At 36.3% G+C, this 23,920-nt stretch overlaps 2 long non-coding RNA genes across 6 annotated transcripts; one reads left to right on the plus strand and one right to left on the minus strand.

Moving 5' to 3' along the window:
- The first annotated feature begins 4,866 nt into the window (after positions 1-4,866).
- LOC130013522 (uncharacterized) lies at positions 4,867-9,138 on the plus strand. Its single transcript, XR_008788690.1, has 3 exons — positions 4,867-5,055; positions 5,961-6,256; positions 7,991-9,138. It is a non-coding gene; the product is annotated as an uncharacterized LOC130013522 (long non-coding RNA).
- Positions 9,139-18,444: 9,306 nt separating this feature from the next.
- On the minus strand, positions 18,445-23,114 carry LOC126826964 (uncharacterized). 5 transcript variants are annotated; one of them, XR_007682486.2, is made up of 4 exons: positions 22,960-23,114; positions 21,292-21,444; positions 19,543-19,624; positions 18,445-18,555 (listed from the first exon to the last, which is right to left on the minus strand). It is a non-coding gene; the product is annotated as an uncharacterized LOC126826964 (long non-coding RNA). The 5 variants fall into 5 exon arrangements; XR_007682490.2 differs by lacking the exon at positions 22,960-23,114 and adding an exon at positions 22,883-22,945; XR_007682491.1 differs by lacking the exon at positions 22,960-23,114 and adding an exon at positions 22,893-22,914.
- Between the last annotated feature and the right edge of the window lie 806 nt (positions 23,115-23,920).

Raw genomic sequence — 23,920 nt, forward strand, 5'->3', positions numbered from 1 at the left:
CGGGTCACACATCTGCGAGACAGATTCTGCCCAGCGACTCGAACAGGTGCAGCAGTCGTCGGAAGACAAGGACCAGTATGTGCCAACACTGTAAGACGTCGTCTAAGAGAAGTAGGGCTCCGTGCACGACGACCTTACGTTGGAGCTATCCTCAGGGATCATCACCGTCAGTGGCGTTTGATGAGAATGATGAGAGTCGCTTTCATCTTTATCACGCTGATGGCCGTCAACGTGTGTGGAGACGTCTTGGGGAACGTCTTGCAGACTGCTGCGTCTTCGAAACGAATAGATGGGGTGGGGGAAGTGTAATGGCGTGGGGAGGCTTCACATTTCATCACCGGACCGCCCTACACATTTGCAGGAGTAGCGTTAATGCTGTAGCCTACCCTGATGATGTCTTGCAACCAATTGTTGTTCCGATGTTTCGAGCGCACCCACAACTTCAGCACTTCCAACAGGATAATGCACGTCCGCATACCGCCCGTTTTAGTATGGACTACCTGGCTGCTAACAACAGTAATGTCTTGGACTGGCCAGCCATGTCTCCGAACATGGCACCGATAGAACATGTCTGGGATGGGATTTGACGCTGTCTGTATCGGAGACCACAGATGCACACCATTGCTGCTTTAGAAGCTGCTCTTGTCCAAGAATGGAACAATTTGCCCCAGGCCTTCTTTCAAACATTGGTAAATTCCATGCGACGTCGCTGCACAGCGTGCGTAAGAGCCCGTGGAGGACACACGCGCTACTGACGTCTGTGTCGTACTTTTGGTTTTGACCCCTCTAACTTTGTACTGTTGATTACAAATTAAACATCCATAAGTGTACAAATGTGTTGTTATTGATGTGTTCCCATTTGAATATTGTTCACAATAAGAAGCAAAATAAATAAGATATGTTTACAGGATCATTTTGTTATACGAAAACCTAAGTGATGCGTTTTCCATGGCGCTCAGTATATTAACATAGACTTCATCGTCTCGGCTATACCATGGATCATATTAACATGGACTCAGTCGTCATGAAATGAAATGAAATGAAACGTTCTACTTTTCTGCTCCTAACCTGGGCTAATGAAGACGGGCATACGCCATACAGTGTGCTATGAGGGAAATTTTTTGCCCGGGCAGCGGCGATACCGCCTACTCTTATATCGAATTCTATCTGCCAAGGGATCTTTTACGTGCACGCCAATGTGTACACGGGACCTCGGGTTTTCGTCCAATCCGAACGACTAGACAGCTGTCCTTGTCAGGCCCTCCATCCTGCATCACTGACAAGGGGAAACCACGCCGGAAAATCTGGATGAACTTTCTCGGCCAATGCAGGGATGGAACACGCGACTTCCAGGTGTGCGAGCCAGCGTCTTACCCACTTAGCCACGTTTTCCATGTATCATATTAACATAGACGTGATCATCATAGATATACCTTGAATAAGTTAACATAGACTTGATGTTCATAACTACCATGTATTTTTTATTAATGTCAGATTTCTTAGAGGATTCATTTGTCCGGCACTAATTAACCCGGGAGCCACGGTGACACAGTGCTAAAAGATGTTGAGGGGGGGGCGAATGGTTAACGCGTACGCATTCGATCATAAGGTCTGCCATTGGAGAAATGACATCTCTTTATCTAATCTTCCATAATATCCCTTTTTATAAGTATTAACACTAGAATACGATACGTTAAAGGACTAATCCCGATAATTTTTGGAAAAATAAAACTGCTTGATTTTGTGTTAAAATCCCTTAAAATCCTCTACCCAAGGGACAAGCAACTAACTCAATATTTGTGATATGTTTTCAAACAACTTAAACCTGTCAGTCTTCATCTGGAAATGGAAACTGGTGTATTATGCAGTGTCTGGATAAAACCAGACTTTTATTTTATAAAAAATAATGTGTAGGTGAAATTTACCATTCATTACAGCACATGGGTCGTTCACTGTATAGACCTCTCAAGGAACGGAAATCGATTATCAGGTCACCCAACGAAAAAATTGACTCGAAATCTTGAAAGGGTTACGTGTCCGGATAAGCATTTTTGATGTTCACGTCGAAACGACTCAATATTTTGAGCTGAAATTTTGAGACAAGGTAAATACACCATCCCTCTATATTTTGGCGCTTAAATTTCATACGTACTTGGACTTTTATTTTTGAGACTCTGTTCAAATTGGGAAAGTTCCTTTAAAGTTTAATACTGACACAAAATTCATATACAAACCATTTTTTTTATTCAAAATGAAATTAAAAGAATCTTCGTCGTGCGTGCAGTTTCTGTTCTTACACACAAGTAATATGGAATTTGGGTGTTTGTTGCATGGCAACCGTTTGTTGTATATTGTAGCTAAGAACAAGTAAAAGGGAATGTGGGCGTATCTTGCATGGCAACCGTTTGTTGTATATTGTAGTTAAGAACAAGTAATATCGAATGAAGTTTATAAAACATTCATTATCAACTAATGATATTTCAGTACAGATACAAATCATAAGGGATCACGTGGCTAAGTGGGTAAGACGCTGGCTCGTTTACCTGGAGGTCGGGTGTTCGATCCCTGCATATGCCGAGAAAGTTCATCCCGATTTTACGGCGTGGTTTCCCCTTGTCAGTGATGCAGGATTTAGGGCCTGACAAGGACAGCTGTCTAGTCGTTTGGATGGGACAAAAAACCGAGATCCCGTGTACACATTGGCGTGCACGTAAAAGATCCCTTGACAGTTGGAATTCGGTATAAGAGTAGGCCGTAGCGCCGCCGCCCGGGCAAAATTTCCCTCATAGCACACTGTATGGCGTATGCCCGTCTTCATTAGCCCAGTTTAGGAGCAGAACAGTAGGACGTTAAACCCCATTTCATTTGATTTCATAAACTTTAAATTTGGATCTATAAATAAAACTTTATAAACCTTTTTGTTTTTGTTCCTTTACTCAAATCAAATGAAACCATATAAAATAAATGAGATTATAAATTATGCATATTACCCGGCCCCTAGTACACCAAACCTCTAGCTTCTATAAAACTTTATAGATAACTATAATGTCTTTTTGTTCAATCTGTCATACATCAAGAACAAGGTATAGATATTAAGCATAAAATGTGTTATTTAAGATACACTGTGTAAGAACTAAATCGGTTTATAGCAAGGTTTTTATTTGACTTCAAATGTTATATAAATTATTCACATGCCAGGCCAATAATAAACTAGATAGACCATCGGGTTGTCGAGAATTGAATGGCTTGAAACACGATCGCCATTTAATAATTAAATCTAAACTTGATGAATGGCTAAGATTAATGTAATTTGAATAAGATCCCATTATCTATTTTCAGATTAACCAACCGTATAAATACACGACAAACGTACTGAATTATAAACGTACTAAATTATATGAAAATATAATAAAAAATATATAAAGCACTATTTAGGTGCTATAAACTGTAAACTTTAAAATTGATATTTTTTTAGTGCCGATGTATATATAATAAAGAATATTACTACAATTAACATATATTTATTATCAAGACTAATTATCATTAATAACTATCAACCGATGTATAGTCATTCGGATAGAACGAAATACCGAGGTCGGTCCCGTGTACACATGCTTGCACGTAAAAGATCCCTTGGCAGTTGGAATTCGATATAAGAGTAGGCCGTAGCGCCGCTGTCCGGGCATAATTTCCCTCATAGCACACTGTATGGCGTATATCTGTCTTTATTAGCCCAGTTAGAGAGATAGAGAGAGAAATGGGGTTTAACGTCCACTCGACACAAACTAGGTCATTTCGGGACTAACATATGTTTTAATCTTTTTATTTCAATAATTCGCTCTGCGCGTAGGGGTCTTTAGCAGTGGGAGGAAACCGGAGGACCCGGAAAAACCCCACGAGATTGGACAGGCGACCCTACTCCTTGTCACGTTCAACCGGGGAATCGAAACCCCGCCAGTTGACTCAATGACAGACGGTATGATACAGCGCGCGCGCGCGTGCTAACCATTCGGCCATCCAACCCCCCAGCCCATTTAGAAGCAGAACAGTAGGATGTGAAACCCCATTTCATTTCATATCATTTCGCTAACCAGGGCTCTGGGATTCGCTCCCGATGCTGGCCTTGAAGGTTGCCCTCTGGATTTTCCGGCGTAATCCCCCATGGCAAGGACAGTGTCTAGTCTTTAGGATTGGACGAAAATCAGAATCCCGGTGTACGCATTGACGTGAACTTTATAGAAACCTTGGCAGTTGTAATTCGATATAAGAATGGACGCCAAAGCGCCTCTGTTTGGGAAAAAATTCCATCATAGCACACTATATATTGATAAAGAATTCTAGTCGAAACGTTGCCCGGTAATAAACCGTTGAAGTATTCCATAGTTACTCGTGAACATGCAAGTCAATATACGTATTTATGCATATTATAATGTTTTTCTGTGATATAATTTAGCCTGTCTAGTAATATTCACCATATGTTTGGTGCAATATAGCCCGGTTGGAGCTGAGGTGCCATCAAACCACTTTTCATTTCAATTAATTTATTGAAAGGCGACGCCCATATTACAAGCTTACGCAATACGTATAAATAGACTGGTTTTCCCGTTACTTTTGTATAGAATAGACTACGTTATCCAGACATAAATAAACACCTACTGAACAGACAATTGTGGAGGATTCATTCAGATAGTTACAACACTATTTATTATATTGATATATTTAGGTTATCTTAAACACCAGGAATTTATTATATTCGTTTCAACAAGTCGGGGCTATATTCTTTATCGAGAATGGCTATTCATGAGTGTAGAAATATTATAATTATTTATCGTACTTGATCTAGCTCAACGCAAATAGTAGTGAGACAGGTTATACAAGACTAAAACTCGTCATTAATACACTATACATAGACTGTGTTTTTCCAATGGGTAATTTTTATAGAACCCCCTTGATCTAGTGTTATACAGTTCTGTTTGTCTTTAGTAAGGTTCTAAGGGAACTCTAGTAGAAGAAAGTTGTCATAGAATAATAAGGATAAGAAGAATGGCCACCCCAGTAAGTATAACTACGTCATGTTTATAAAATAACACGTCAGTTTATGACGTCAATAACTAACCATCGTAATCTTGATAATGACTGTCTTATCTCTCGTAGAATACAAATACTGACGAGTGAGTACACGAAGCAGTGTATGTTTACTCCTATACTTGATACAACTAGTATCTCTACATCTATGAGAGTCGTATTGATGTAACAATTTACAAGTTCACTGGTTTATATTTACCTAGTATTTTTAAAGAACTGTGTAAGGTGCGCTTTAGATCATAAGGGCTGTCATAGAGTCACGTGGTGTGGTTTTGATTCGAGCATGTACCTGACAAGGAGTAGAGTCACCTGTCCAACCTCGCGGTTTTTATACTGATCCTCCGTTAGAAGGACGTTAAACCCCAGTTCATTCTCAGTGAGGAACTGTGCCATTTTCATTCCCCAGAGAGCCTTCTTTCTGTCTGTGTCCACCAGTCCTAACAAAATTTTCAACACGATAGAATCAAACAATGAAAGTTTTTAAATTTGGCCCACAGTCCAACATGCTGGTGTAAATAAGTGAGACCAGAGTATGTTACATATAAAGAATAGAAATGTGGCGGATTTATATTTAATTTAAATACAAAGATTAATTCATCTGTTTTTGTATATATTTAAAATGTCTTCTCTTCTCACATGTTTCAGTACTCGACCCTGTGTTTAAGTCAAGGAGTTGTCCCCAGGCATCAACAAACGTCTGTACTACGCCACTGGTCAAACGAGCATCTCAAACTAGAGATTCAACGCATGCCCTTAATTTACAGCTCTCTTTCTGTTATTTAGATTCGTCGATGATTATCATATCTAAGAAGAGAGATATTGTTGTAATAATATTTATAAGTAGGGACTGGTTGTTTATTTATTTTCTATTCCAGATATCAACCGTTACCAACAATACCTACAACACAATGTATAATATACATGGTGATTGTCAAGCTGTACAGATTGGAACATCAAACACAATAAATGAAACTACTAACCAGACCGACAGTGATGATTGCACATCCGATATGGAAGATTTGAGATTCCAGATGAATCGGATAAAGGAACAATTTGAACGAAAAGATGAAGAAATAGCTGAACAATCAGAAGTCAAGACAAACACCAACACTAATACTAGACGTTATATCAGGGATACGAGTAATGATATTATTCTAAAGTTAGTTAACATGTAAGTAAATGTGTTCATAATAATATATATTTTGACAACTGTCAAATTTTACATATTGTTACAAGAGTCTTGAGTTTTTACTTATATCGAATGATGAAGTTTCTATATCACGTGACTTGAATAATAACCAACTAGAGGTGACTTGAATAATATACTGACTAGTGAAACAGTGGGATGTACTTTACAATATCCATAGTCAAAATAGTATTATATATTTAATAGTGTATTTAATAATAAAGGCTCAAGACAATGATTTTATCAATAATTTATCATTTAAATAATTTATAATACTCGTGTTTCTAAGGTTTACAAAGATGATTATTGATAATGATATATTAACCTGTATTTATATCTATGGTGGCTGATTGGTAAGGAAATAAAATAAAATGAAATGGGGTTTAACGTCCAGCTGTTCTGCTCCGGGAGTCACAGTGGCTAAGTGATTAAGGCGCTGGCTCGCTGGCCTTGACGTCGCGGGTTCGCCACCGGTGTTAGTCGACAAAGTTCATCAATATTTTCCGCGTGGTTTCCCTTTTTCAGCTATCTAGTCGTTCGGATGGGACAAAAAACCGAGGTCCTGTGTATATATTGGCGCGCACGGAAAAGATCCCTCGGCAATTGGAATTCGGTATAAGAGTAGGCCGTAGCGGGGCTGTCCGGGTAAAATATCCCTCATAACACACTGAATGGTATAAACCCGTCTTCATTAGCCCAGTCGGAGCAGAACAGTAGGATGTTAAACTCCATTTCAACTAGTTTCATTCTGCTCCGACTGGGCTAATGAAGACGGACACGCCCTATACAATGTACTGTGAGGGAAACTTTACCCGGATAGCGGCGCTACGACCTACTCTTATATTGAATTCAAACTGTCAGGGGGTCTTATACGTGCACGCCAGTATGTAAATGGGGCCTCGGTTTTCCGTCCCATCCGAACTACTATACTACTGTCCCTTGCCAGCCCCCCCCCCCCCCGTCCTGCACCACTGTCAAAGAGGAATCTCTCCAGAAATGTGGCTTAATGTCCTACTTTTCTGGTAGTCACGGTGACTCAGTGAATAAGACGATGGCTCGCTAACGTTGAGGTCTTGTGTTCAATCACTGCATTGGTCGAGAAAGCTCATCGGGGATAACGTATAGTCTTTTGGGTGGGACGAAAAATCGAAGTTCCGTGTACAGATAGAATTCAAGATAAGAGTAGGCCTTATAGCGCTGCTATCCGGGCAAAGTTTCCCTCACAGTGCACTGTATAGCCTATGCCCGTCTTCATTAAGCAGAACAGTAGAACGTTAAACACAATTTCATTTCATTCAATTTTCCTACTTTTCTGCACCGATCGGGCTATTGAAGATAGGCATGCGCAATGCAAAGTACTATGACGGAAATTTTCAATTTTCGAAACTCAACTGTGAAGGATTCTTTTATGTGCTCGCCAATTTGTACACAGAAGCTTGTTTTTTGTCCCATCTACACAACTAGACACTGTACTTTGTCAGACCCGTCGTCCTGCACTACCGACAGGGAGGAACCACGCTGCAAAATCCCGGGGAACTTTCTTGACCAACACCAGGATCATTGTATATAATCATAGTATTGAGAGGAATATGGCCGATAACCAAACATCACAACATGATACCAAACAGCCACCATATATATCAGTTGATAATGATATAATATATTAACCTTTATTTATATCAGTTGATAATGATATAATATATTAACCTGTATTTATAGATATAGAGGTACAGATATGGGTACTATAACTGTCAGTAAGAAAGTCAGTGCTAATGATTTAATGAAGTTGATAGAAGAGAAGAAGAATGAGAAGAGTAGTGTGTTTGATATAGCAGGATATAGAGATGGTAGTGTGAGAGAGATCTACGACAGTTGTAGCAACAAGAACGACTATAGCCTGGAACAACTTGGTGTTGTAGACCAGGACCAGGTTCTATACTGTTGCTAGTAAAATATAGAGATTATATTGATATGATGTATTTATGGTCTCCTTTATATTGAACAATGAGGGGGGGGGGGGGGGGTAGATATTACTTATAGTAAAATATAATGGACGAACCAGAACGAGGTTAGGTATTATTATCTTATTGTCTCTTGATTAGGTTGTGAGGGTGGAATAAAGTAAAATGTTTGAGTGGTGTTGTGGGTGATGTGGTGTGGTGGAGTGGGTGCTAAGTTAGTGAAGAGATTTATCAACCACACCAGCACCCTAGTATTTAACCAAGTATCTTATACCCCCCCCCACCACCACCCCCATGATTGATATATTGAATCTTACTCTAAGTAATATCTAACCTGTCCCAACTGTCCACCTGTTAGTATTTAACCAAGTATCTTATACCCCCCCCCCCCAACCCCCATGATTGATATATTGAATCTTACTCTAAGTAATATCTTACCTGTCGCACCTGTCCCACCTGATTGATATATTGAATCTTACTCTAAGTAATATCTTACCTGTCTCACCTGTCCCACCTGATTGATATATTGAATCTTACTCTAAGTAATATCTAACCTGTCCCAACTGTCCACCTGTCCCACCTGTTAGTATTTAACCAAGTATCTTATACCCCCAACCCCCATGATTGATATATTGAATCTTACTCTAAGTAATATCTTACCTGTCTCACCTGTCCCACCTGATTGATATATTGAATCTTACTCTAAGTAATATCTAACATCCTAATATAAAACTAGCTTACTACTGTAAATAGAGCTGTAATTCAATAGTCACGATTATCAGGTGATATGTAGTCGTGATCATGTGATAACTAACTGACATGTATATAATATATAATTATATTAGTGAAACAATGTTTTATATTTTGTATTCTAATTTTGTTTCAATAAAATATTTTATAACTAAACTAATGTCGTTCTACTAATATTTCTATGGTGTCAGGAAATGAGTTAGTTACCACTAACAGAGGAGGTCAGTCTGTGGTATCATGAAATACTGGATAACGCTGTCAACATGTGTCTAGTCATACGAATGGAACAAAAAAAGAGAATCTATCTTGAAGAAATAATTCTAGGAACAGTTGGCTGCAATGGGCAATTAATACAGGGTGACGTACACAATATGTTTCTAGTCATTCCAATGGGACGTGCAAAAAAAACACCCCAATCAAATACAGATTACAGATGCTTTACGCACGACCAAAGGACTTTCTCGTTGATTAAAATAAATACGCAAATACAATCTGTATCTAATCTAGATTAAATGAGTTTTTAGTGGTGACTTGAAAATTGTGAATCTTTAAGATCCTTTAATTTTTAATGGCGGAGGGGTTGAATGGACGAATGGTTAGTGCGTGCGCGTTGTATCAATAATGTTTGTCATATTGAGTCAACTGGCGTGGGTTCGATTCCCAGGTTGTACGCGATAAGGAGTAGGGTCGCCTGTCCAACCTCGTTGGTTTTCTCCGGGTCCTCCGGTTTCATCTTACTTCAAAAGACCCCTACGCGCAAGCAAATTATTGAAAAAAAACTGAACCATGTTAGTCCCGAAATGACAATGTTTGTGTCGAGAGGACCTCTCTCTCTCTCTCTGGCAACAAATTCCAAACGTTTTAGTTTTTTTTTTTAGTTTTTTTTTATTTATTTAATTCACAAAAATATTGCACACATACAAAATTAAAACAATAAAAGTTACATCAGTTTAAAGTCACCATCTAATTAAATTTGATATTGATTTTATCATTAATTTCTATATAGGAATTCATTGAAAATAGTAATAAATATTTATGTCGATTACTGTGCTTTGACATATACTGATACAAGTAATTCATGTGTTTAGTTAGAAGTGTTTTAAATAATTTACACAAATCTACCCTGGTGGCTTCATTTAAAAACAAAATTCTCCGTTTGATAATAGCTAATCTAGCAAACGAGAAAATAAAAATTAAAAACAGATTATTGGCTTCATTTCGCACAGGATAACCAAACAGTAACCACTGACGAAAATCATCTAGTCCAAAACCCGAGGATTGGAAAAACACCTCTATAAAATCTAAAATACATTCATGCAAATTCTTAACAGATTTGCAATCTAGAATTATATGCTCTAAATTTTCAATAGAATCTTTATCACAGAATTTACAATAAGGATTATTTATTTTACCAATATTATGAAGCTTCTCATTAGTCCAAATGATGTTATGAACAATTCTATAATCATTATCTAACGATTCTGAACTTTTATTCATAGCAAAAACAGACTTCCATACCACTGGCCAGTTGATGTCGTACCCTCGGTGCTGCCAATAAGATTCGCAGACAGGGGGTTCAAAATACTTATCCCTTATAGACCGAAGACGTACTTAATTGATAGATAGCATAGATGTTATCATTCATAATCAGTTCAAAATCTAATTCATAGCGTATAATATCACTCTTAGAGCGAATTATTTTAGTCCAGGACACTGGCAAACATTTAAGAATCAAATTATACTGATTTTCAATTTTCTCATATTTACAATCTGGTAACGATTCTCTAGCCATTTCAAATATAGCGTCAACTGATAAAAATCCTGGGATAAAAATATAACATAGATCAGAAATTTTGACTAAACCGGCTTCTATAAAATCACAGAAATATAAAGTTTTATCATCATATACAATCTGTGGATTATCAAATAATGGTTGATTGAGGATGTCATTATAATTATCAGCAACTGGCCTTTTACCATTATGAAAGTCATCCCACGAAATCAGCATAGATCTATAAAAAGATGGCAACACCTTTAAAGCAGGTTTAGAATAGTTAATAAATAATAATTCAAATGAACACAAATAATTTTTATAAAGTTTTAAAAAATAAGTCATAAAATATTTCCAGATAAAATTATCTGGACAGGATAAATATTTAGATAGCCAGTATAACCTAAATGCTTTCTGTTTTAAAATAACAGAATTCAGATTAAGACCCCCAACATCAGTACTACCTAAAATAGAAGTCCTCTTAATAAGGGGTGGTTTACCATTCCAAATAAAGGATCTAATAGATTTTTCAATACGATCCTGAGCCCATAGTGGAATTTCTACAACTCTTAATAGATACCATAAAGTTGATAGACACATGATGTTGACAATTAAAACTTTACCACGTAACTGAAGCCCTCTCTGCCTCCAGAGATTAAGTATTCTGCCAATTTTATTAACCTTGGAATCCCAATTTGATCGTTCACACATTGCTTCATCCGGACCCAAATACACACCGAGAAACTTTGCCGCTCCATGTAAAACTTTAACAGGTAAAGAGTCAGGATTTGAAACAGAGGCACTGCCCGCTAATAAGAGCTCAGATTTCTCGGCGTTAATTTTGGCTCCCGAAGCCGAACAATAAACTCCAACTGTGGATAGAGCTTCATTTACAGAATCTAAATTAGATAAAGACAAAGTTGTGTCATCAGCGTGTTGAAACACGGTTGAATTATAATCACATCCTGGAACAGCAAAACCCTTGATATTCTCATTAGACTTAATAAGTAAATTTAATGGAACTGAGGTTAATACATATAACAAGGCCGAAATTCCACATCCTTGGCGAACAGAGCGAAGGATAGGGAATGATAAAGAGACATGCCCGTTTACCTTTACCGAACTTCTAATGTCTTTATACAAGATTTTAATAGAATTGATAAATTTCTCACCAAATCCAAATTTATGTAATAAATTGAACATATAATCATGAGAAACCCTGTCAAATGCTTTCTCGGCATCTAATTTCAAAAGATACAGAGGAAGGTCTTCAAGTTCAGCAAAGGAAATAAGGTCACGTATGTTAAGAATATTGGTAGCAATATCCCTGCCTGGAACACAACAAGACTGATCAGTCGATACAAGATCAGCTACTACTGTTTTTAATCTAAGAGCTAGTGTCCTGAAGAAGATCTTGTTATCAACATTTAAGAGACTTATGGGTCGCCAATTACGTAATTCATCTTTATTACCACGCTTTTTGAAAAATAACGAAATTGTCCCTCTCTTCATGGAATTACTGAGCTCTCCCATCTCCTGTATATTAGAAATAACTTGAAAATAATATTTTCCTAAAATGTCCCAAAAATGCAAATAAAATTCGACAGTAATTCCGTCCGGACCGGGAGATTTCCCTTTCTTCATGCCCTTTAAAGAATTGTACAATTCATGAATGGAAATATCAGAGTCACAATATTTAGATTTAGCTTCATCTAACTGATCAGTAATTAAATCAAATAACTTATTTTGATTGGCCTCATTAATTGGTTCATTCGTATATAGTTTTGTATAAAATTTAACACATTCTTCAAGAATTTCAGGAGTTGAATTGACAAAAGAACCGTCAGATCTTTTCAAAGTCTTAACAATATTACTCCCCTGTTTAAATTTTTCTAAATTAAGAAAATAACGTGAGCATTTGTCTGTATCGAGGATGACGGGTTTTTGATCTAAGTATAGCCCCGTCACATATCTGTTTTTCATATTGTTCAAGTTTATTCTTTAGTTCATAAATTTGGGTATAGTCGTAATTTTTAACTGTATTGGCTTTAGTATAATGAAATTTAATGCAGTCTGAATCTGCCAGAAATCGTCCTGCTCTTGTTTTCTCCTTTTCTGGGCATGTAAAATACTAAATTGTTTTATACGGTATTTCAAATTGTCCCACCATACTAATTGTTCAGTTTTATATAAAGGACAGGAAAGGGATTTACTAATTAATGATTTGACACCTTCACAATATTCATGTTCTTTAAGATACTTGTTGTTAAAGATCCACAATCCAGGCCCTTTATCATAGTTGTTAAAATTGAGAATTGCAGTAACGAAACTATGATCACTAGTTGTAGTATGGGATATAAAACAATAAGATATAAACATCAGAATCGATGACGTGGTAAATATATAGTCCAATCGAGACTGCTTCAACACACCTTGTACGAATTGTTGACGCGTAAAAGTATCTTTGCCTGGGTTTTCCTTCGCCAAATGTCAAACAAATTATTAGTAAACGCAAAATCAAAGAGATCCTTGGTTGATCCACCATAAGCAGACATATTTTTAGATCGATCAGCAAACCCGTTCATGACGTCATTGAAATCACCACAAACAATAGAATTTTCAGATATTCTGCCACCAATTTGATCAAAGAACTCTCTCCTATCTTTTTGAATATTAGGGGCATAAATACATATAAGTTTGAAGGTACACTCATTAATTTCAACATCACATTCAAGATATCGACCATCATCGTCAGAGTAAACAAAATTACAGTTTTCAGAGTATTTTTTAGACACAAATAAAGCGCAGCCTTTAAAACCATGCAGACTATTTGAAAAATAAATATCACCACTCCAAAGATGTTTAAAAGAATTAATAAAATTGTCATCCCAATGAGTTTCTTGAACGCACACAAAATCTAAACTTTTGCTCTGAAAATTAGCTATTAAATTACTGAATTTATTCACGTTCGTAAGTCCATTGACATTAATTGTAGCTACTTTAACAATTAAAATATAAAGTGAGAAAAAGGTTAACATGATTTTATCTTAAATATTTTATTTTGATTTATTCTTAAGGGCACTTTCAATCGAAACTTTCATACGATCACCCACAAGAGGATTTATGACCCCTTTCTTAATTTTACCAATTTTACTTTTTAAGGGATTATAAGCAGCAGATTTCCTATTGCGCCGAGGATATGGTGACTTGCGTTCTGTTGAATCCCCAAAAGACACCTGACTATAATAAGAATCTTCTATCTCAAATTCATTATCATCTTCAACCGTTTTATCAACATCAACTTCAGTTTCACTTATTGGCCTATCATCTAAGTGGCAAAAACCATTAGCAACTTGATCAACATCTGAATTTAATTTATCGCATATATTAATATTACCTACAGATCCACATGCATCAGTAGGGGTAACTACTTCAGTGACATCAGCAACATTGGGATTGTGGACAGTAGCTTTTATTGCTTTACCATCAGACGCTTCTGTGCTATTCACAATACCGTTATCATTACCGTTAGGTATTTCCGCATGTGCATCAGCTGTAAATATATTATCACTCGCATCCACGACACACTCGCATTTCCAATCAAATTCATCGCACCTCGGACACAACACCGACGCACATCTTTTTTTTACCAAGACCGGCTTGTTTACATCTAAACACTTAAATTCTGGACACTGGGCAACTACGTGGCCGGATTGTAAACACAGGAAGCAAACCCTTTCTTGATCATTATGGCGAATACTGTACGACACACTATCAAAACTAGTAGCATATGGCAAACTTAATAAAACGGGTACCATCATATTTCCTTTTCCCATCGATATCGATCGTTTTCCTGTGAAGAGGTCCAACGGGTGTAACACCCCAATTTTCTAACTTTTTATAAATGTCATCTGAGATATAAACAGGCAAATGCATAAAAGATACTACCTTCACTCTTGAATCAACAAATTTACAGGGTAGACCCTCATCACCACATACCAAACCATCATCAGCTAACTGTTTCGCACTGTTACGATTAACTATAGTAAATCATATGAATCGCTGCACGGAACACATGCGAGAACTGAATCAACGCCAAGATTTTTTTCAACTAAAATAATAATGTCACGCGCACGATATTTCTGAACATCTTTCACTAAGACCTTCACTGTGTTGTCCTTTATCAACAATTGAACATCCGCCATATTGATTAAACAATTTGACTGAAGCTGACTTCAGCCGGGCCGAAAGGCCCACAAAATTGTCACAAAAAGTTCAAAAGTGAAAACTATTACCTCAAATCAGAAGTTAAAGTTTATATACACATTTTTGCTCAATTTATATACCTATTTCGCTTTATATAACTTCGATTATAGTCGATTTACATGTGCATTCTTATAATACGTCTATCACTCATGAAATCAAACCGGAAGTCCCTTTTTAGTGGTGACTTGAAAATTGTGAATCTTTAAGATCCTTTAATTTTTAATGGCGGAGGGGTTGAATGGACGAATGGTTAGTGCGTGCGAGTTGTATCAATAATGTTTGTCATATTGAGTCAACTGGCGTGGGTTCGATTCCCAGGTTGTACGCGATAAGGAGTAGGGTCGCCTGTCGAACCTCGTTGGTTTTCTCCGGGTCCTCCGGTTTCATCTCACTTCAAAAGACCCCTACGCGCAAGCAAATTATTGAAAAAAAACTGAACCATGTTAGTCCCGAAATGACAATGTTTGTGTCGAGAGGACCTCTCTCTCTCTCTCTGGCAACAAATTCCAAATGTTTTAGTTTAGTTTAGTGTTAGAAATAGCAAGCATGTTTTTGATATTCGATCTTAGGGATTACAGTTTGTCAAAAGTTCAGATAAATATAAGGGGACGAAATGATTTCGACATTGATAGACTAATGACAGAACTTTATACTGGAATCCAGGGTTCGACATTCAACCAAATGAAATGAAATGAAATGAAATGGGGTTTAACGTCCTACTGTTCTGCTCCTAACCTGGGCTAATGAAGACGGGCATACGCCATACAGTGTGCTATGAGGGAAATTTTGCCCCGACAGCGGCACTACGGCCTACTCTTATATCGAATTCCAACTGCCAAGGGATCTTTTACGTGCACGCCAATGTGTACACGGGGCCTCGGTTTTTCGTCCCATCCGAACGACTAGACAGCTTTCCTTGCCAGCCCCTCCGTCCTGCATCACTGACAATCTGGATGAACTTTCTCGGCCAATGCAGGGATCGAACACCCGACCTCCAGGCTAGCGAGCTAGCGTCTTTTTTTTTCTTTTTTTTTCTTGTAAATATGTTTATTCAATAAATATATAATCATAATACACTGTACATACATTTTAATCATGGAACAGCACAAAACATTCTTAGTTAATTAAAAGCATTATTTTTGTTTATTTGATTTTATTTATTTATTTTTAAAAACAAGAAAAAGGAAAAGACAAGAAATAAATTTCTGAATCAAAATACAGAACCATTGACACATTAACACATTGATGAAATAATAAATCAATAATTCAATGGATCAATATATTAATTCATAAATATATTTATATTAGGTTAATTAAAATATGTATTAAAAGGTTGTGCTATTCAATTTGAAAATTCAATCAAGATATAATTACACAAATTTACATAGTATGTACATATGATGTTAAAGCTATTGTTGCTAATCTGATATTCAGTAAGGGTAATCTAAGTCGATACGAATACTACAATTCATAGTTAAAAATCAAAAATTAGTTACTTTATCGTTTTTCTAATCATTTATATTTAAAAGTGGATTCATGGTGTTTTAACAATTACAAAGCTTAGCTTTTATTTACGTGCTGATAAGATTTTACACAATAAGTAGCAGACTAGATTTCTGCCGTCTGCGCGACGCTGTGTCCCAGTTAATGACCTTAACTGTGGACTGTGCCAGGTATGCAAGCCTTTACCTTCCAGTTCTATTTTAACACTATACATCATAGAAGTCTTGTTCTTCCAGTGCTCTTACAATTTAACACTGAAAAGGGCTATTGTAAACCTGTTAAGGCAGAATTCTCTGGAGATAAATAATTTAACACAACTGTATTACCTACATCTTTATTGTTTTGTTTGTTAGTCACTAAATATAGTAAATTTTGGGACATAGAGGTTTGTCATTTAAGTTTGAAGCCTATTTTCATGTGAACAATGTTCAACAATTGTCACTCCAAGGAGATTATGAATTGATAATGTTTGATTCTTAACATGTATATAACATTTTCTCTGCACATTATTACCTTAATATAGTTCTATTTTGGCACTATTATATTTTAGCTTAAAGTCATCAAAAAATGCAGTATATTTATATGTTTAAGATTTTTATTAAAGTTTGAAGCACATATTCTCGTTGACACTGACTGGTCATACTGTCATAATATAATATATTTCATTTTTTTTTTCCTACCGGATAATTTATGTTTTGATATTAAATATTAATTATTTCCAACCATTGCTATTTCTGTATATGTTTTAAAGGATTTTTTGCTTTCCCAATTAATAATCTAGAATTACACTTCTGTCGTAATCTTATTAACGATCATTCGTGTAAATTATTATTTTTCTCACACTTTTGCAATTTAAGTTTAAAGTCACCAAATTTGTATGATTAGGATTTTTTTTTTTTAAAATGTAAAACAGTAAGGTTCTTATATTAATATTTGGAAAAGGAAATGAAATGAAATATGCTTTAACGTCCTATTGTTCTGTTCCGAACTGGTCGGCCTACTCTTATAATGCGCTTCAACTGCAAAGGAATCTTTAAACGTGTATGCCAAGGTGCACACAGGACCCCAGCCACTCTTTCCATCCGAATGACTAGGCATGTCCCGCGCCACTGTCAAGGGGAAACCGTCAATAATTTATGTTATCATCAAAAATATTAATTATCTCTATCCATTATATAAAATTTTCTCTTCACATTATTACTTTGATACAGTTTTTTTTTTTTTTTAAATTATACTTAGGTTTAAAATCCCCATATATCGAACTATATTTAAGATTACGGTTTAAATTAAAGTTTGTCCTAAATTTTTTCATTGACATTGACTGCATAGTGTCATGTAATAAATTTTCAAATCTTAGCTTACTGACTAGTTTCTGTTGTGATATTAAATATTATTTATCTCCATAAATGTTAGTTATATACATGTTTTAAAGGATTATGGTGTTGTAACAAAGAAACAAAACTAGACTTATTCTACTCTCAGCCGAGCGCCCGAAGGGCGCGAAGGATGAGAGAAATTATATGAATATATAGCCCGAGGGCTTGAGGATTAATATTGCATATTCCCTGTTATCCAGCCAGAATATGCTTGAACACTCATGTTTAAAGAAAAACCAAAAAACTCATGAACCCTGACCTGTATCACGTGGCCGTAGTTGATGTCAGTCCGTGCAAACTCTGGTAAGTGTCTTTTTAAAGTCAAGCATGTTGTCAACCAAAAAATTATATGAACATATAACCTGGGAGGGACTTAGGGAGGGAAGATTAATCCTCAAGCCCTCGGGCTATATATTCATATAATTTCTCTCATCCTTCGCGCCCTTCGGGCGCTCGGCTGAGAGTAGAATTATATTCCATCTATGCCCTCTGGGCATTTCGGATTAATATTGCATAATTTAAAGAGGTTGACAACAACAAATGGAAAACATGTTTACATTTTATTTAACACAATATCTGAAAAAGAAGGCAAAATATCTCTTTTATAATAAGCAGCAAAAGTCTTCTCCGACTTCCAGTCTGCTGTCTTCAATATTTCTGAAATAGAGAGTCCTGCTAAATTAGCGGCAGATGATGAAGCACCTCTTACAGAGTGTGGTTTAAATATATCTGTATTAATACCAGATGAAATCAAAGCTTCTTTAATCCATCCGGCTATAGTAGCAGCACAAACTGCTTTTTTGTGGAAAAAAGAAATAAATAAATTCTGTGATTTACGCTTACTCTGGGTAGCTGAAATATATGTGCGTAGTGTATAACAAGGGCAAATAGATAATTTCTTATAATTATTAATGTTGACAGTATATAGCGGTTGAGATGGGCGTGATGTCTTCAAGACACCCGATGCCGACAGACACATAGCTGTTCCAGAATCTTTCACAGAATCTAAAGAGAAAGATGCTAGCGTTTGACATCGTTGAGCAGTTGACAAAGACAATAGAGAAACTGCTTTAATCGTAAGCATACGTAAAGATAATGTATCCAACGGATACAATGAACTTAGATAATGCAACAAGATGGATACATCCCATGTTGCCAAATAACGAGGTTTAGGTGGTTTATGGACAAAAACACCTTTCATGAACCGAGTAAATAAAGGGTGGTCCCTCAAGTGAGAATTCCCAAGAGTAAGCAATGTCTGGACAATGCTAGAGCGAGTTGCATTTATGACACTATATGAAAAATTTGATTTGTGCAAAAACCCAAGAAAATTCAACAAATTTTCTATAGATGGAAATAAGGGATTGACTTTCCCTTGCACACACCAAAGATTCCATCTATTCCAAGCCAATTGATATTGCTTGTTTGTTTTTGGTCGCCATGAATTAAGGATGAGTTCTGCAGACTCTTTTGAAATGCCTCGACTCTGAATGTTTGCCCTGATACAAGACAAACGGTCAACCTGAGGGAATTGCCTTTCAAGGGGTGCAACGCACCGCTGTGGACCAACCTCAACAGATCTCTCCGTTTGGGCAAAAGAAGTGGGTAATCCACTAAAAGACTTAACAGCAAAGGATACCATACCTGGGTTGACCATGCTGGAACAACCATTATAGCCATTGCTACCTTGTCCAAAACTAGCTTGTTGAGTATTCGAGGTATAAGACTGAAAGGAGCAAAAATATATGGATAATAATTATTCCAAGAAATAGTGAAAGCATCACAAGCTAAACAATATGGATCTGGGTACCAAGAAACATAAGATTCAATCTGATAATTTAATGAGGATGCAAATAAATCTATATCTGGTGTACCAAAATAATTACAAATCTTATTGAATGTATTCTCATGGAGCATCCACTCTGTGGAGTTTGAAAAATTTCTTGATAAGAAGTCAGCCTCTAAATTAAATTTACCCTGAATGTGCTTAGCAGATAAGTATATACTCTTCTTATAACACCATAACCAAATAGATTTAGACAATTCATGTAATGAATCAATTGCACCTCCCATATTGTTGATATAAGCAATAGCAACAGAATTGTCAGATTGAATACATATATGGATATCACGAAATTTTGAACAAAGATTTTTTAAAGCTTTGAAAACTGCTAATAGCTCTAAAAAATTTATATGATTTGCTTGTTCGCATGGGAGCCATACGGAATTTGTTTGGAAATTCCTAAAATGAGCTCCCCATCCCATTTCAGACGCATCAGTGGTTAAAATCTCATCCACTGGAGGGGGTTGAATATGATTACCATTGAACAAATAGGCTTCATGAATCCACCAATGAAGCTCATCGATCATCTTAAAATCTAGAACCGCAATAGCATCATAGTTAAGACCAGATTGTGAAAGCAGTCTTGTTTTACCTTTATCTAAATAATGGATATAAAGTGGAGCAGGCTGGATTGCAGTTCTACTAAATGAGCAAAGGCCTATGAATGAAGCTAAATCTCGTATAGTAAAAACAGAAGCTAATAAATTCCTAGCTAATAATACAATCTTATCTAATTTATCAGGAGTCATAAAAACATTATAATATTCTGTGTTGATAATAAAACCAAGAAAAACCAATTCTTTCGAAGGTTTTAAGTGTGATTTCTCCAGATTAACTACAAAACCAAGATTATGAAACAAATCAATAGCTTTATATGTGTTAGAATTTGACTCTTCAATGGTTGTAGATGAAAAAAGTGAATCATCTATAAAATAAAAGCATATAATTGACTGCTTCCTTAAAAATGAGAAAATAGGCTTAAGGACTTTTGTGAACACCCGAGGCGCTGACGAAATTCCAAACGGTAAGCATGTGAAATGATAAATGACATCATGCCAAACAAAGCATAAATATTTCCTATCACTAGGATTAATTCCAATAGAAAAATAAGCATCACAAAGGTCTATCGAGGTTAAAAAACTATTCTTTGTAATAGACTTCAGAGCAACAGCCAAAGTTTCCTGCTTAAAGTGTTCATAAGATACAAAATTGTTTAACTTTTTTAGATTGATTACGGGCCTTAATGACCCATTCTTTTTAGGTACTAAAAATAAATTAGAAATAAATTGATCCGGAAAAGGATTGGTTGGTTCAATTGCACCTTTGTCAAGAAGTTTTGCAACCTCCTGATCAATAATATCAACCTCTGTCACTGAAAGACAAGGCGAATTGGGCCAAGACCACTGGACAGGTAATGAATTAAACTCAATTGTATATCCATTACTAATTGTATCGATAATCCAACTATCAGTTGTGAGATACTGCCAATTATGAGAAAATTTAGATAATTGTCCCGCTATAAACTTCTTGTTGCCCAAATTCTTACTTACACAATCTATTGGTTCTTTGTATAACGGCCTCTGGCTCTGCCTCGTGTGCTGTAATACCTGCCCCTGTACTGTAAATTCTGGTAACCTCCCCTCCGATCTGGAGGTTGATACCTCCTCTGGCCTCCACCTAAAAAAGGCTTTTTATACCATGACCTGCCATATGAATAATTATTAGATCTTTTATTATTATAGTTCGAGTTCATTGGAGTATATAATTTGGCAGATTGGTCTATTTCTTTAATCCTGGTGGCAATGTCTGGACCAAATAGAGTACCTGAGATAGGTCGAGAAGAAGAACAAAGAGGATGGTATCTCTTACTGAGAAAGGGTTTCATAAGATGTCTACGTCTCAACGAAATCTCATTCAAAGAGTTTCCCAAAATCACGACTGAGTCGATCACTGCAATTTTACTATTTTGATCGATAGTTCGATCTTTGGACGCCAAGATTGTAAGAAGGGGGGCTATACCAATACTAATTAATTTTTGAACATCTTGAAGCGATAAATCCTGAGATTGAGCCGTCTTCGGCAAAATGTTCCAAATGTCTCCATCAACTAGTGGTGGAACCAAACATTTACAGTTCTCAGGAATTGAATATTTGGATGTCATTTTTCCAATCTCCACCTTCTTAGTGGTGGCAACAGAAACCAATTTAACAAGACTATCTGATACTGGATTACCAAAAGTATCATCCCCTTGAAATATCTTAGGGATATCAAAATCATCCTCAAGAACATCAGGTGTTTCCTCTTGAAACTCATCATACATTTCTTGAGGATCAACCAGATCGATTACCGGTTCATTGTAAAAATTTTCATATTCATGATTTTTATTGTTAGAATAAATATCGTTAGAACTAACATTTTGTTCTATATTTGATTATTTCTATAATCATTGACGTGATGGCCTAGATCAGCATTAGTAGGCTTGTGTAACTGTTTATCAACTATAGATGTCAATAAAGCTATTTGATTCTTTAAATCAACAAGTTCGTTTCTGTTTATTTGTTCGTTCGATAATTTTACGTGACCACCGCTCGTGGTATCCTCGAAAGTGGCCCTATTACTATTACTATTAGTATTCGTTACAGCGGCCGAATGAGCAAAATCATCGGCAAATTCAGAACCATGGTTCAGTGCTGCAGAAGTGACCGTGCAAGTAGGTTTTGCACCCGTTCGAGCAAAGTTTAATTGTTTCTTACATGGAGCAGTAATTTTCTCCGAACTTTTCCTTTTTCCAATTTTTCGGCCATGTTTGTTTACCTGAGAAGTTTTAACTTCCGGTTTCGAATTTTTTGCTTTGTCGCAATAAAGATCAGCGAATTTGGTTGTATCACCTTGATTGTTATTAATCAAAATATTTTCAGCAATACTTAAATCTTGGGCTGTAAAGCCAGTAAAATCCTGATCGGGAGATTCACTCATATTATTATTTCGTTGAACCAACGAAACGACAGTTTGTATTTTGTTTGTTGCTAAAAATAGCAATAAACCATGAGAGTCGAATCAGCGATACGACTCGGAATATAAATAGATAATATGAGCTACAATAAAATAGTAGATATGAATTATAAAACTTATAGTACTAACTGAGGATCACCTCAAGAAGTGGAAGAGAGTATTCAAGCTCTATCCTAGTCTAGATCATAACAGAAAAAGACACTTACCAGAGTTTGCACGGACTGACATCAACTACGGCCACGTGATACAGGTCAGGGTTCATGAGTTTTTTGGTTTTTCTTTAAACATGAGTGTTCAAGCATATTCTGGCTGGATAACCGGGAATATGCAATATTAATCCGAAATGCCCAGAGGGCATAGATGGAATATAATACATGTTAGCTTATACCCCTAAAGTCTCGAAGAGATAAACGAAAATTTAAAACCAAACAGTTGTAAGGTTTTAAAAGGGTGAAAGTTTTCGAGACCATCCGGGCAACATAAATATGCCCTAAAATAACTATAACCCTGGAGGGGTTGTCTCGATAAAGTGTTTCGAGACCGGGGGGCGAGGGGGGTATCAAAAATCCAAGGTTATAGATCCATCTGTTTCATAAATAAATAGAAGTGAGGGTTTAATAAATGTTTGTACAAATCTAGACTTACTATTATCAAAATAATTACTTATGTAATATAAATTATCTCTAAGTATATTTTTGAACAGGGTTATAACATTCACAATTGCATGTTCATTATCTAACATAATCATTCTACGCTTATATATAGATTCTCTAGCAGATGATAAAACAATACTGCATAATTCGGTTGGGAGTTTCTTTGTGTTATGATATATAACTTCGATTATAGTCGATTTACATGTGCATTCTGATAATACGTCTATCACTCATGAAATCAAACCGGAAGTCCCTTTTTAGTGGTGACTTGAAAATTGTGAATCTTTAAGATCCTTTAATTTTTAATGGCGGAGGGGTTGAATGGACGAATGGTTAGTGCGTGCGCGTTGTATCAATAATGTTTGTCATATTGAGTCAACTGGCGTGGGTTCGATTCCCAGGTTGTACGCGATAAGGAGTAGGGTCGCCTGTCCAACCTCGTTGGTTTTCTCCGGGTTCATCTCACTTCAAAAGACCCCTACGCGCAAGCAAATTATTGAAAAATGTTTTCTAT

Source organism: Patella vulgata, chromosome 7 (genome assembly GCF_932274485.2).
Source record: "Patella vulgata chromosome 7, xgPatVulg1.2, whole genome shotgun sequence".
Classification (NCBI taxonomy): Eukaryota; Metazoa; Mollusca; class Gastropoda; family Patellidae; genus Patella; species Patella vulgata.